The sequence below is a fragment of the Hemitrygon akajei genome, chromosome 1 (genome assembly GCF_048418815.1).
Source record: "Hemitrygon akajei chromosome 1, sHemAka1.3, whole genome shotgun sequence".
NCBI lineage: Eukaryota > Metazoa > Chordata > Chondrichthyes > Myliobatiformes > Dasyatidae > Hemitrygon > Hemitrygon akajei.
This window is the reverse complement of record NC_133124.1, coordinates 64,422,746-64,438,187: the sequence shown is the minus strand read 5'-3', so window position 1 is coordinate 64,438,187 and position 15,442 is coordinate 64,422,746.

Below are 15,442 nucleotides of genomic sequence, written 5' to 3'. Positions count from 1 at the left end.
GGTAGGTAAGGACAAGGGGAACCCTATCCCGAGTGGGGTGGTGGGTGGATGGGGTGAGGGCAGATGTGCGGGAAATGGGAGAGATGCGTTTGAGAGCTGAGTTGATGGCGGATGAAGGGAAGCCCCTTTGTTTAAAAAAGGAAGACATCTCCTTCATCCTGGAATGAAAAGCCTCATCTTGAGAGCAGATGCGGTGGAGATGGAGGAATTGTGAGAAGGGGATAGCCTTTTTGCAAGAGACAGGGTGGGAAGAGGAATAGTCCAGGTAGCTGTGAGAGTCTGTAGGCTTATAGTAGATATCAGTAGATAGGCCGTCTCCAGAGATGGAGACAGAAAGATCAAGAAAGGGGAGGGAAGTGTTGGAAATGGACCAGGTAAATTTGAGGGCAGGGTGAAAGTTAGAGGCAAAGTTAATGAAGTTGACGAGCTCAGCATGCGTGCAAGAGGCAGCGCCAATGCAGTCGTCGATGTAGTGAAGGAAAAGAGGGGGATGGATACCTGTATAGCCTTGGAACATGGACTGTTCCACAAAGCCAACAGAAAGGCAGGCATAACTGGGACCCATACGGGTGCCCATGGCTACACCCTTGGTTTGGAGCAAGTGGGAGGAGCCAAAGGAGAAAGGTGCTCCCGGTGTGGCCTTTTATATATTGGTGAGACCCGACGCAGACTGGGAGACCGTTTCGCTGAACACCTACGCTCGGTCCGCCAGAAAAAGCAGGATCTCCCAGTGGCCACACATTTTAATTCCACATCCCATTCCCATTCTGATATGTCTATCCATGGCCTCCTCTATTGTCAAAATGAAGCCACACTCAGGTTGGAGGAACAACACCTAATATACCAGCTGGGTAACCTCCAACCTGATGGCATGAACATTGACTCCTCTAACTTTTGTTAATGCCCCTCCTCCCCTTCTTACCCCATCCCTGACATATTTAGTTGTTTGCCTGTTCTCCATCTCCCTCTGGTGTTCCCCCCCCCTTTCTTTCTCCTGAGGCCTCCCGTCCCATGATCCTTTCCCTTCTCCAGCTCTGTATCACTTTCGCCAATCACCTTTCCAGCTCTTAGCTTCATCCCACCCCCTCTCGTCTTTTCCTATCATTTCGCATTTACCCCTCCCCCCACTATTTTCAAATCTCTTACTATCTTTCCTTTCGGTTAGTCCTGACAAAGGGTCTCAGCCCGAAACGTCGACAGCGCTTCTCCCTATAGATACTGCCTGGCCATTGATAGTTTCCTGATTGGTTGGTTGGATCAAATGTTACGGCAAGAAGGCAGGTATATGGGGTTGAGTGGAATCCAGGATCAGGCATGATGGAATGGCAGAGCAGACTCGATGGGCTGAATGGCCTTATTCTGCTCCTATGTCTTATGGGCTTTTCTCAGACCCGTTTTTAAACTTTAAGCTGTGTCCCCAAGGGTTTACTAATATTTTTGCAGTTACGTCATCATCAGTGTTGCTCACTTGTAAGAAGTAAATGATGAGGCAAAACTGCAGGAATTGGCATTGCACTTGTTTAAGGTCAAGTGTTGCAATTTGCAGCTTGTAACAATATTTTGTTGAAGTAATCACAAACATCAGATAATTATGGATGACCTATTACTTGGTAGTGAAACACTCTGACATTATCTTTGTGGTTTCCCAAACTGCCTTATTTCACATAATTTAGTGCTGATTTGTAAATCAGTTTTCTATGTATGCATTAATTCCGTCTTTAACATGTGATTTCTGATGCAATTTCACTCACAGTTCAAAAATGCAAATAGACTGCATTGTCACAAGCAGCGTGTGGCCTGTCTTATCCTGCCTCAGTTGAGGACGTGCTGGACATACAGTTCAAAGAGAGTGCTCTAATGTTCTAGACACAGGCCTTTCTAGTTCCTCTGAAATTATGGACCCCATCTGAGAATTTACTACATAAAATTGTAGAGAGAACAACTAGGTGACAGCTTGTGTACTATATAGTCTGGTCTCCACACTTCTGGACACGTGAGGATGCAGAGGAAATTTGTGAAGACTTTGCCAGAGACTGGGAATATTAGTTGTAAGGATAGTCTGACTAGGTTGTGTTTGCTTCCATTGGAACAAACACTGTGACTTGGAAAGCTTTGATATGGCTGGATGGACTGAACTAGATGGCCCTGTTTTATTTAGCTGTTTTGTAATCGGGGCCATTGACAGTGGCTGTTGAGATAAGAATAAAAGCTGAGGGAAGGAAGTGGTTACTGGAAGTTATAGTTCATGCCTTCAGTTTAGAAACTACCCCCAGCCCCAGTGGAGAGGAACTGATTGGGTCTGTTCTCTGGAAAGAAGCGGAGAGTCCTGAAGCCCTCCTGATACATATAGGCTACAAAAAGAAGTACACCGTCGATGTCACCATCATTAAACACATCTATGTGAGGGCAAATCAGAAGCCACGGTTGACAGCAGAGGTTGAAGTACAGCTGTGAGATTGGGATGCTGCCTTCAGATCAGGGGACAAGACAGCTCACAGGTCAGCAGAAACTGCACTTTCCAGCACCATCAGCAAGGCAAAACTGAATTATTCTCAGAGAATATACAGCCATTGCTGTGATACCAGAGACACAAGAGGCACGTGGCAGGGCATTTAGACCATATCAGACTAGAAGTTCATCCTGAGCATTAACAATAGTGACGCTTCTCTTCCTGATCGTCTGAACGCCTTTTCACTTGGTTTGATGCACGGAGCGAGGGAGCAAAGTGTGGGTGGGGAAGGCCCCCCTTTCTTCCCAATGGGCAGGCATTTTATTGGGTCACAGCTGATGAGAGGAAGACCCTAGCCAGGGTCAACCCATGTAAAGCTGTGGGGCCTGACAACATAAATGGTTGGGGGCTGAGGGATTGTGCAGACCAGTTAACTGAGGTTCTGACAGACCTCTTCAACATCTCTCTGGAACAGTCCGCTGTCCCCTCAGGCTTCAAGGAGGCCTTGAGGGTGACAATAAACTGCCTCAACGACTACTGCCTAGTGGTTCTGACCTCAACAATGATGAAGTGCTCCGAGTAGCTGAGTTGCTGCTACGTTGGACCCTTTCCAGTTTGCTTACCAATCAGTTCAGTCCACTGAGGATGCCGTAGTCTCTGCACTCCACTCTGTCCTGTCCCACCTGGAAAATAGTGTCTCATGTGCTAGGATGTTATTCATTGACTTAATCTCAGCATTCAGTACAATAACGCCCCATGGTTAAACTGTCCTCGCTGGGTCCCAAAACCCCTCTGGATAGATCCTGTGCTTTTTATTTATTTAGTGATACAGTGCAGAGAAGGTCCTTCTGACCATCCGAGCAATGCGACCTCAGAACCCTGACTGACCCTAACCTAACAACAGAGAAATTTTGCGATGACCAATTAAGATACCCGGTACGTTTTTGGACTGTGGGAGGAAACTGGAGCACCTGGGTGATAACGCATGCATTCCATGGAGAGGACGTACAGGACGGTGGCAGAATTAAACTCCGAATTCCTGAACAACCTTAGCTGTAATAGTGTGAAAGCTAGTGTGAATTCTTTACAAAACAAACCACGGGCAGTCCACGTTATCAGAAGCACCTGTAGCTCATCATGCTGAGCGCTGGCACTCACAAGGGCTGTGTGCTTGGCCCAGTGCTGTTAACCCTGCTGACGCGTTACTGCTTTGCTAGATCCAGTTCAAACTGAACCACTATGTTTGCTGATGACACAACAGTGACTGAGGTCTGCTGAGAGGATCATCAGGGTCTCTCTTCACCCATCAGACATATTTATCAGAAGGAAAGCATTAGCAAGGTCCTTAGCATTGTCAAAGATTCCTCTCACTCATCCACCAATCTCTCTGAAACTCCCCTGCCCCACCCCACCCCACCCCACCTATCATCAGGCAGGATTTATGTAGCTTTAGGACAAGAACTGTCAGAATGGGAAACAGCTTCCCCCCCACCCCCACCGGGCCGTAAGACTATTGAATTCCCCGCTACCAGCCAGGTCTCATCACATATGAAGCAACAGTAGCTTTATATTGTTTATTTTTTAAACTTGTGTCATATATGCATCTTATTATTTGTTCATTTATTTGTAGTAATATTACTTTGTGTTATGTGTATGAGTATAATGTACTGTAGTTGGCATTTTGGTCTGGAGGAATATTATCTGGTTTGGTGGTATGCATGTGTACAGTTGAATAACTGGAACTTGATGAGGGACTGAACGTCCATGATGAATATAAGGTGGTTGGGGTCTGAGCCAGGGAACTAAACTTTGCTGAAGTGGTGGGGAGCATGTGAGGTGTCATGGAGCTAGCTGGGAAGGGACTTGTCTGGGGGAACAAAATGGAGTCAAGATAAAAGGATATGAACAAGAGAAAATCTGTACTGCTGGAAATCCAAGCAACATACGCAAAATGCTGCCAAGCAGCATCTATGGAAAAGGGTGTAGTCAGTGTTCCAGTACTGATGAAGGGCTTCTGCCAGAAGTGTCGACTGTACTTTTTTCCCTAGATGATGCCTGGCCTCCTGAATACCTCCAGCATTTTGGGCATAAAAGGATACGAGTTCAGTAGCACAGGATCAGGCAGAAGCAATGGGCCTACTGCAGCAGTTTGGTTTCTGAATCTTGGGCAGGAGAGAGAATGAGGCATTATGGAATAAAGGGGAAGTCTCCAGAGGTAATGAGTCAGCAAATTTGCTGGAGACAGTGGCCCAATGTTTCTCAGTTGGATCCTGATTCCGGAGAAGGTAAAAAGGCCAGAGGCCAGCACACCAGACACAACAGCACACACTCTTGTCTGGTGATGTTGAGATTGGTGTGGAGCAATGCATTCAGAGGGGGTGAGGTTGAAGTCATGAAGTAAAGATTGTTAATGTCCTGTCAGCATTCAAAGCTGTAAAGATACAGAATAGGCAGAGGACCGGAATGGTGCCACCAAGAGGAGGAGGAAGGCTTGAGGTGGGAGAAGGGGCGATCAGCGGAAGTGTGGGGTATCTTTGCTGAAGGAATAGCTGTGGAAGTGATGGGAGAAAAGCCTCGTGTTATGGCTAAGATCACATTTTAAGAAGTAACTAGATGAGTTTTTGAAGTGGTGGAGTGGGAACTGGGACTGAACAAAATAGCTGTTTGTTTGGGAAGAAAGGGGTAGTTCCTGAATGGTCCCTTGCTGTGCTTTTGAACTTCCAACATTTGATTTCTATGACTTTCAGTTCGAATGCAAATAGAAGGATGAAACTATTATAAAACTAGTCAGGGAAATCTTGAACATGCTGGCCACAAACCATTATGACTCAATCTTATGATCAGTTATTCAAACTATCTTAAAGGAAAAAGGAATTTCAAGATTCAATATTGTTCATTGTCATTCTTCAGTACACAAGTGTAAAGGAGAATGAAATGATTATTACTCCGGATCCGATGCAGCATAAAAACACAACACAATAAATAGACAGTAAATATATAAGATAAGCTTATAGACTGTGGTGAACTACATATACCTGTCTGGACATGCCCCCCCCCTCCCCCCCCCCCCCCCGCTGACTGCTCCTGTGGCTCCTCCCACAGACCCCGGTATAAAGGCGATTGGAGGCACTGACCCTTCCTCAGTCTCCAGGATGTAGCATGGTGGTCAATTGCTGCTTGTTCTTTCTTCCAGCCAATAAAAGCCGATATCTCGCCGATATCTCGCCTCATGTCTCAGAGAGTTATTGATGGTGCATCATAGACATAGATGGATTGTATGTTCAAAGTACATTTATTATCAAAGTAGGTATACATGATACAACCTGGAGATTCATCTCTTAACAAGCAAACCTGAAATAAAAATGCAAAAAGACCCAAAGAAGACCATTGAACACCCTACGTACAAAGAGAAAAAAAACACAAGCAAATAGCATTCCAACAGAAGTACACAAGGGATTCCATAGTTCAGAGCAGAGCTGAGTGAAATTGTGGAGCCACAAACTGAACTGGTCTGTCCCTCACCATGGGTCCCGACACCCTGACCTTTTCAATTTGGCCCGGTGCCTAAATTGACGTCTAAACATAGGGTTCAATCGCCTCGATACTCTCTGGGACCTAGACCCCACCACCTTGAGTTAACCTGAATTGACCTTTCTGATAAAGTACATAATGTGACATCAGGCACAGAAGTATCTATCCCAATATTACCTCTAACTTGTCTGCACAAAAATCTTCTGCTGTGGAATATTTTGCCTAGTGACACGAACATGTGCAAACTGAATTTTTTAAGTGGAAGTAAACTTGAAGCTATTCTAAGGATAATAGTCTAGTTTGTTGCTCATTGCTTAAAAGCAGTAAAATAATACACATCAGTGAGTCTTATTTCTCATCCACTATGTGACATGGAATAATATTAATCTTTTCACATGTTATTAAAGTTGTTTGAAATGGTCAAACAAAACTTATAAAATTACAAAGCTAGTTGAGAAAATATCCAGATGGGTATTTTATTTGGAAAACATTGCATACGGCATAGATGTTGTAGCTTGATTGCATAAAAGACATAAAGTTGAACAAGATAATGAACATATTTAAGTTGCTTAGTGTGGTGAACTACATATACCTGTCTAGACACGCCCCCCCCCCCCCCCGCTGACTGCTCCTGTGGCTCCTCCCACTGACCGTGGCTCCTCCCACAGACCCCGGTATAAAGGCAATTGGAAAGACAGCCCCTTCCTCAGTCTCCAGGATGTTGTGTGGTGGTCACTTGCTGCTTGTTCTTTCTTCCAGCCAATAAAAGCTTATATCTCGCCTCACGTCTCCAAGAGTTATTGATGGTGCACCACTTAGTTATTTTTCTCCCTTCTGTCTTTGGCATTTACCCACTCTTTGTGAACTCTGTCAAGACTAATAAATCCTTCCAACAGAGAGCTTTGAATTCTCAGTTTATTCAAATGGCACTCAAACAGTTTCTCGGTTAGTTTTGGATTTGATATATTGGGCTAAAACTTCTTTCACAGGCAATGCAAGAAAGGTTCTACCAATGTCCATCAATTTTGCAGTCACAAAATTCTTTATTTTGAAGTGCAAATGTCACCTCTTCAGAAAAGCTGATAATCAGTTTGGATTTAATATTTTCTTGTACGGCAAATTTGAAGTCATTGTACCGTTTAACTATGAAGTTATTTTGAGCACGCGAATCTGAATAATTTCCACAGAAGGCACTGTCTTGGTCTTTGCCAAAGTGGAGGTCACAATCTGCAAGCACAGAAAAATCAAAAACGACCCATTCTTGCACCTCATGCTCAGAAAACCTCTCTTCTAAAGGAACACAGAGGTTTATAAAGTTCAACCAAGAATTTGTACTTACTGTCACATTTTTGTCACAAATTTGGCTTAGCAAAGCTTTAAGTTTCTCTCTTCGAAACATACTGTCTGCCAGATACTACTTTCTTATTGTTAATTTTGCCTCTTGAAATCAAAGACTCATAACTGTTTATGATCGCCTATTATGCAAAGTGTCTAGAAAGTCATCTCACTTTATTCAGTGGTCCCAAAGCAATAGCTTAATTTTCAGAGGCTGTTGCTGTTTTTTTTAAGTGCGCATCTTTTAGTTGAAGTTTGAGAAAACACCCTATAGCATTTTTTAAAAAATCCAAATTACCAAATTACAGGAAAGATATTAATAAGGTTGAAAGAGTGCAGAGAAGGTTTACAAGGATGTTGCCGGGACTTGAGAAACTGAGTTACCGAGAAAGGTTGAATAGGTTAAGACTTTATTCCCTGGAGCGTAGAAGAATGAGGGAAGATTTGATAGAGGTATATAAAATTATGATGGGTATAGACAGAGTGAATGCAAGCAGACTTTTTCCCACAGAGAGTGGTGGGAGTGTGGAATGAGCTGCCAGATGAAGTGGTAAATGCGGACTCACTTTTAACATTGAAGAAAAACTTGGACAGGTACATGGATGAGAGGGGTATGGAGGGATATGGTCCAGGTGCAGGTCACTGGGACTAGGCAGAAATATGGTTTGGCACAGCCAAGAAGGGCCAATAGGTCTGTTTCTGTGCTGTAATGTTCTATGGTTCTATGCATTAACTTGACTGCTTTCCATGCATTCCAAATTCCTCAATCTTCAAGGTGTGCCACACAGTGCTGTTGAACTAAGTGTGGGATATCCTGTGACACCATTGACTTTTCCCAACATCACTGATGCTCTATCTGATGGGAAGTTGACCATTTTATTAAAGTCGAGTTTGTTCTTTTCATAAAACTCTTTGATCGCTATTACGATGGAAAAAGCATCACATGCCTTCAGCTGAAATATTCCACCAAAAGAAGTTTTGTACATAATACAACATTTAGGTCTGAATTTGAAGTACAGAATGAGAGATTTGTTGACAGATATATCTGTGGATTCTTCCACTGCTAAAGTGTGAAAATCTGCTGATGCTATTTCTTCAAACATGTCTTTTCACTTGAAATGAACTAGCAATTCTTTTGTGCTTCATGCCCTTTGAATCCTTGGAATTTGAGATAGTGAATCAATAATTTCTTCAATAAAAACAGCATAAATAAGCCAGTTCTAATATCTGCAGTCAAATCATTGCCAGCTCCATGTTGTTAACACCATCTGCATCAGAAACTTGAAAAGGAAATGATTGTTTACGATCATGAAATATACTTAACATGTCAAAAAGATTGTGCTAGTAGCAAAAGATACATGTGCATGCACACATGGACACCTTAGAGGGAACATTCATCTATACATCAAAAAAGGGATATTTGGGTAAATGGTTGTTTTTCAGTTTAGTAGACTGTGACAACCATGAAGAATCAATGGTTGAAAAACTTATTAGCTGGATAGTACGATTCTGAATATATTTTCAAGCTATTTCTCATAAAAAGGGAAGAAGTTATCAATTGAATGTGATGCAGTGAGACTAACATAATGAATGAGTTATTAACTAGGACTGAGTTTTATATAACAAAGTATGAAATACCATTTGGCAGAAAGGATTGGGGAAGTATCAAAGATGGTACAGGAATAGTGGGCTAATGGGAAAAGTAAGTGCAGGACAGAAAAAAGGGGCTTGGACTTCATAGCCAGGAGCACCAAAATACTAAAATAGCAACACTCTGAAACTTCTTGTTTGGTTGAGCCACAATCTGTTCATTTTATTCCATGCCGATGACCATACTTTTAGAAAGATGCAAAAATCCTTGCGGGTGCGATGGACATTTAGCATAATGCTTCCAGTAATGGAAGGTTTTAGCTGCAAAGTTATGTCTAAGAAGCTGGCTATGTTCTTACTGGACAAAAATAATTGAAGGTAGTTTTGAAACTGGGAAACAACTTTGGAGAAGGCAAAGACAATCTGCCATCATTAACTGATGGATCGAGATAAAAGGACAAGGGTTAAAGGTTTGCAGTATGATAAAAAGGATTACTTATACTGAGGAGAGAAGAATTGATGTTAAGAGTGGTAGATATGGAGACTATGATCCCAGAAGAAAATTTAATAGGCATGACAGGGAAATAAATTAATTTTTCTATGGAACTGGCTGATTATTTTACAGAGAGGCAACACAGATATGATGGACTGAACAATTTCTACTTTGCTGTAAAATCTCCATAGACATTCAAAGAGAGTGGAAATTGAAGACTTTCGAACAATTTCTCCAATTAGCTTAATTAGAGACAATGCCACATTACACAATTCCAGTTGTACTATTAGCAGTGACCAATGCAGTATGACATAGAAATGCCATAGAGTCATAGAAAAGTACATCATAAAAACGTGCCTTTTGACCCATCTAGTCCACGTTGAGCCATTTAAACTGCCCTCTCCCATCAACCTCAATGGGGACCATAGTCCTCCATATCCTTACCATTTATATACCTATCCAAGCTTCTCTTAAATGTTGATATTGAGCTCGCATGCACTGTTTGTGCTGGCAGCTCATTCCACACTCTCACGATATTCTAAGTGAAGAAGATTCTCCCCATGTTCCCCTTAAACATTTCATCTTTCACCCTTAATCCATGACCTCTAGTTGTGCCCCCTCCCCCTCAGTTTCAGCAATTACCCTATCTATACCCCTCATAATTTTGTATAACTCTATCAAATTTCCTGTGAATCTTCACGTCCCAAGGAATAATGTCCTAACCTATTCAATCTTTCCATATAACTCAGGTTCTCCAGACCCGGCAACATCCTCGTAAATTTTCTCTGCACTCTTTCAACCTTATTTATATATTTCCTGTAGGTTAGTGACCAAAAGTGCACACAATATTCCAGATTAGGCCTCACCAACATCTTAAACAACTTCTACATAATGACCCATCTCCTATACTCAGTACTTCGATTTAAGAAGTCTAATGTACCAAAAGCTTTCTTTACAACCCTATCAACCTGTGACACCACTTTCAATGAATTATGGACCTGTATTCCCAGAACCCTTTGTTCTACTACATTCTTCATGTCCTCCCATTCACAATGTAAGACCTACCCTGATTAGTCCTACAAAGTGTAACATCTCACACTTGTCTGCCATTTTATCAAGTCAAGTCCAGTCAAATTCATTTATAAAGCACATTTAAAAACAACCCATTTTGACCAAAGTGCTGTACAAACCATAACAGGTAGCTAAAATCATAAATACAAGAAACACAGATATAAATAACAAGGCACTCAGCTTACAGGCACAAAATAAACAACACACGAGCCTAGGCACAAGCCAAAAATCAGCCACATCAGGAAGATTCAAACACCAGTGAATAAAGGTAAGTTTTAAACCTGGACTTAAAAGAGTCGATAGAGGGGGGCAGATCTGATAGGGAGGGGAATGCTGTTCCGCAGTCTAAGGGCTGCAACAGCAAAGGCACGGTCACCCCTGAACTTAAATTTAGTTCTTTTTTTCCAGCTGTTCCAGATACTGCTGCAAGCCATGATAATCTTCCTCATTGTCCACTACACTTGGTGCTATCTGCAAATCTGGTGATCCAGTTAACCATGCTATCATCCAGATTGTTGATATAGATGACTGACAACAACAGACACACCATTGATCACTACGGTGCACCACTAGTCACAGGCCTTCAGTCAGAAGATGAAACAATTGGTTACTTGGGGAAAGAAATAAATATATATACTAAAGTTATTACGAACTCCATGGAGCATGTGGGGATCTTCCAATATCCAGGCATTCCTTTTTTTTTTCTTTCTTTCTTTCTTCTTTCTTTCAATAGGGATGTTAGGGGGGAGGGGTTAAGGGGAGGGGGGATGGGTAACACATATTTTCTTTTTCACACACTTTTATTCTGTAACTATTTGAAAACACAATAAAAAAAAGTTTTTTAAAAAAAAGGCAACCGTCTACTACCGTTCCCTGGCTTCTCCTACAAAGCTAATATGCAATTCAATTTACTACCTCATCTTGAATGTCAAGTGACTGAACCTTCCTGATCAACCTCCCATGCGGACCTCATCAATTGCCTTGCCAAAGTCCATGTAGACAACATACACTGCTGTGCCTTCATCAACTTTCCTGGTACTTTCTCAAAAACTCTAAGATTGGTTAGGCAAAATGTACCATGCACAAAACCATGCTGACAATCGTTAATCAGCCCATGTCTATCTAAATGCTCTTATATCTGGTTCCTTAGAAAATTTTTCAATAACTTTCACCACTACTGACATCGGGCTCACCAGCCTATAATTTCCTGGTTTATCTCTAGACCCTTTCTTAAACAGCAGAACAATATTGGCAACCCTCCATTCTTCTGGCAACTTGCCTGTATCTAAGGATGTTTTAAATATCCCTGCTAGGAAAAAACCTTGTTAGGCCCTGGGGACTTATCCATCCTAATTTACCTCAAGAAAGCAAACACCTCCTCCTTTGTAATCTGTATAGAGTCCATGAAGCTGATGCTATTTGCCTTACTGCTACAGAATCACTGTCCCTCTCCTGAATAAATACAGATGCAAAAATGCATTTAAAATCTCCCCCATCTCTTTTGGCTGCATTCATGGATTACCATTCTGATCTTCCAGAGGACCAATTAGAAACATAGAATCATAGAAAAACCTACAGCACAATACAGGCCCTTCGGCCCACAATGCTGTGCCAAACATGTACTTACTTTAGAAATTACCTAGGGTTACCCAAACCTTCTATTTTTCTAAGCTCAATGTACCTATCCAGGAGTCTCTTAAAAGACCCTATCGTTACTGCCTCCACCACCATCGCCAGCAGCCCATTCCACGCACTCACCACTCTCTGTGTAACTTACCCCTGACATCCTCTCTGTACATACTTCCAAGCACCTTAAAACTGTGCCTTCTTGTGTTAGCCATTTCAGCCCTGGGAAAAAGCCTCTGACTATCCACAAGATCAATGCCTCTCATCATCTTATACACCTCTATCAGGTCACCTCTCATCCTCCATCGCTCCAAGGAGAAAAGGCCAAGTTCACTCAACCTATTCTCATAAAACATGCTCCCCAATCCAGGCAACTTCCTTGTAAATCTCCTCTGCACCTTTCCTATAGTTTCTACATCCTTCCTGTAGTGACGCAACCAGAACTGAGCACAGTACTCCAAGTGGGGTCTGACCAGGGTCATATATAGCTGCAACATTACTTCTCGGCTCTTGAACTTAATCCCATGATTGATGAAGGCCAATGCACCATATGCTTTCCTAACCACAGAGTCAACCTGCGCATCAGCTTTGAGTGTCCTATAGGCTATCCCAAGATCCCTCTGATCCTCCACACTGTCAAGAGACTCACCATTAATTATGTTCCTTCCAAACCTTTTGCTCTAACTTATTTGTAGAATCCATTCAGATTCTCCTTCTCCTTGTCTGCTAAGGCAACCTGATGTTTTTTTTTTTAGCCCGTCTGATCGCTAACATCAGAGATTTAATCCTGTAAATCTACATAGCTCAGAGAAGGGGCATGATCAGTGAACTGAGAATGTTGTTTTTTCCAAAGGGATTAGGCTTTCCAACTCTGATTAACCACATTTCAGGAAATATCCGGACATGACATCATGCTTCCAGCTGGCCTGACCCACCCACATACTCTTGCATTTGGTTTCCAACCCACACGTTATTCCCCATAAAGAAAAATTTATAGGGATGATTTTTGGCTGCAAGCTAAACAGACTTTTCACCTACACATTCAATACCTCTATAACCACCTTCACCCCCTGACATTCTTAACATTACAATGTTTGTCCTAACTGCTTAGTTGAATGTGATCCAAAGGTAATGTACCTCAAAAAAAAAACAACAGAAACTGTTTTAGCTCATTCCAGGTCATTCTGAGTGTCCCTGGCAGCATTTAGAAAACGGTTACTTATTCACAACTGTTTTAGGATGTAGAGTGAATAATATTCATATGACTATTGGAAACTCCCCAGAAATTCTCAATGGCAAATGGCACAATAGCTGTTTGCTGGAGGATAGTTTCATTTTGTGCAAATCTGAACAGTTGTTCTGTTGAAAATGAAGCTATTCTAACTTGTTTAAGTTTTAAACTTTTGATTTCGGTCACACATGTAAAAAGAAACAACGTTAGTAAAATTCCAGAAACGGTACATCTGAAATTTAAGCAGAAAATGCTCGAGATGGACAGCTGGTTGGCCAGTATGTGTAATTACTGTTGGGTGTTTATTCATCAGCATTTGAAAGCTGAAAGTTAAGTTAAAATAATTAAATAAAAGCAGCACCTATGACTTGTGCATTTTTATGCACAAAGAAACATTTTCTGAAATCAAAATAATTCAAATTTGCTGCATTTTGCAGGGGCCTGAATTGTGTGACCTTAATCTGAATGACGTAACTTCTTTGTGCATCTGTCCATGAGCTAATGTGTTTTAGCTGATCCTCTGCTTGCTCAAATCTCTGTTCAACAGCTAGACTGGTTAAGGAAGCTTGCAATGTCCAACAGAAAGTTTAGGCTAACACCAATTTAGCAATACTTATAAGCACATGAAAAGCAATATTTTTGCTTTTATATTTCTGAACTTCATATTTCAGAATTATGAAATTGAAAATGAACATTATTTTCCTAAAAGATACAAAGTAATGAACATTTCTGGGTCATTTTCTGGAAAACTCATCCAGGCTCATCCTGGTCTCTGTCACAATTAATTTTTCTTAGTCTTTCAAAAACTCTGGAGCAGGAGAGCTCACATTTTAGATGGCTCTTGATCTAGTGTGGATAACTTCACTCATCTCTACTCTGAACTGATTCCATAACCTATGGACTCACTTTCAAGGACTCTATAACTCATGTTCTCAGTATTATTTACAATTCAAAGTTCAAAGTAAATTCATTATCGAAGTACATATATGTCACCAAATAATACCGAGATACATTTTAAGACAATAAACTGATAAGGTATAGGCGCAGCATTAGGCCATTTGGCCCATTGAGTCTGCTCCACCATTCCATCATGGCTGATCCATCTCCCTCGCAGCCCCAATTTCTTGTCTTCTCCCCATAATCCTTCATGCCCTGACTAAGCAAGAATCTATAAACCACTGCCTTAAATATGCCTATCTCATGAACCCCCTCTGAACTCTCTCCAATGTCAGTACCTCCTTTCTTAGATAAGACATGCAAAACTGCTCATAATACTAATAGTGAGGCCTTACCAGTATCTTATAAAGCCTCAACATTATACCCTTGGTTCTATATTCTAGTCCTCTCAAAATGAATGGTAATATTGCATTTGCCTTCCTAACCACTGATTTAACCTGCAAATTAACCTTTAAGGAATCTTGCACAAGCACTCTAAAGACCCTCTGTCCCATGGACTTTTCAATCTTTTCTCAATTTAGAAACATAGTCTATACTTTTATTTCTTCTACCAAAATACATGACCAAACACTTCTCAACACAGTATTCCATCTGCCACCTCTTTGTCCATTCTCCTAATCTGGCTGTCCTTCTGTAGCCACCCTGCTTCCTCAAAACTACCTGTCCACCACCTATATTGTATTGTCTTCAAACTTGCCATGAAACCATTAATTCCATCATCCACATTACTGATGTAAAATATAAATTGAAGTTGTCCCAACATGTGGAACACCACTAGTCACTAGCAGCCAACCGGCAAAGGTTCCATTTTGTCCCACTCTTTGCCTTCTCTAATCCATTCAACTTTCAGTAAATTTCAGTGAGATCCCACCTCCGCATTCTTCTAAACTCCACTGAGTACAGGCCCAAAGCTGCCAAACCCTCCTCATATGTGAACCCCTTCATTCCTGGAATCATCCTCGTGAACCTCCTCTGGACTCTTTCCAATGACAGCACATACTTTCTGAGATATGGGGTCCAAAACTGTGGACACTACTCCAAATGCGACCCGACTAGTGTCTTATAAAGCCCTTTCCTTGGCTTTTACAGTCATTAACTTCCCTTGTCAGCCACAGTTGCCTAGCCCTGCCATTTGAGAACAACTTCTTTGGGACATATC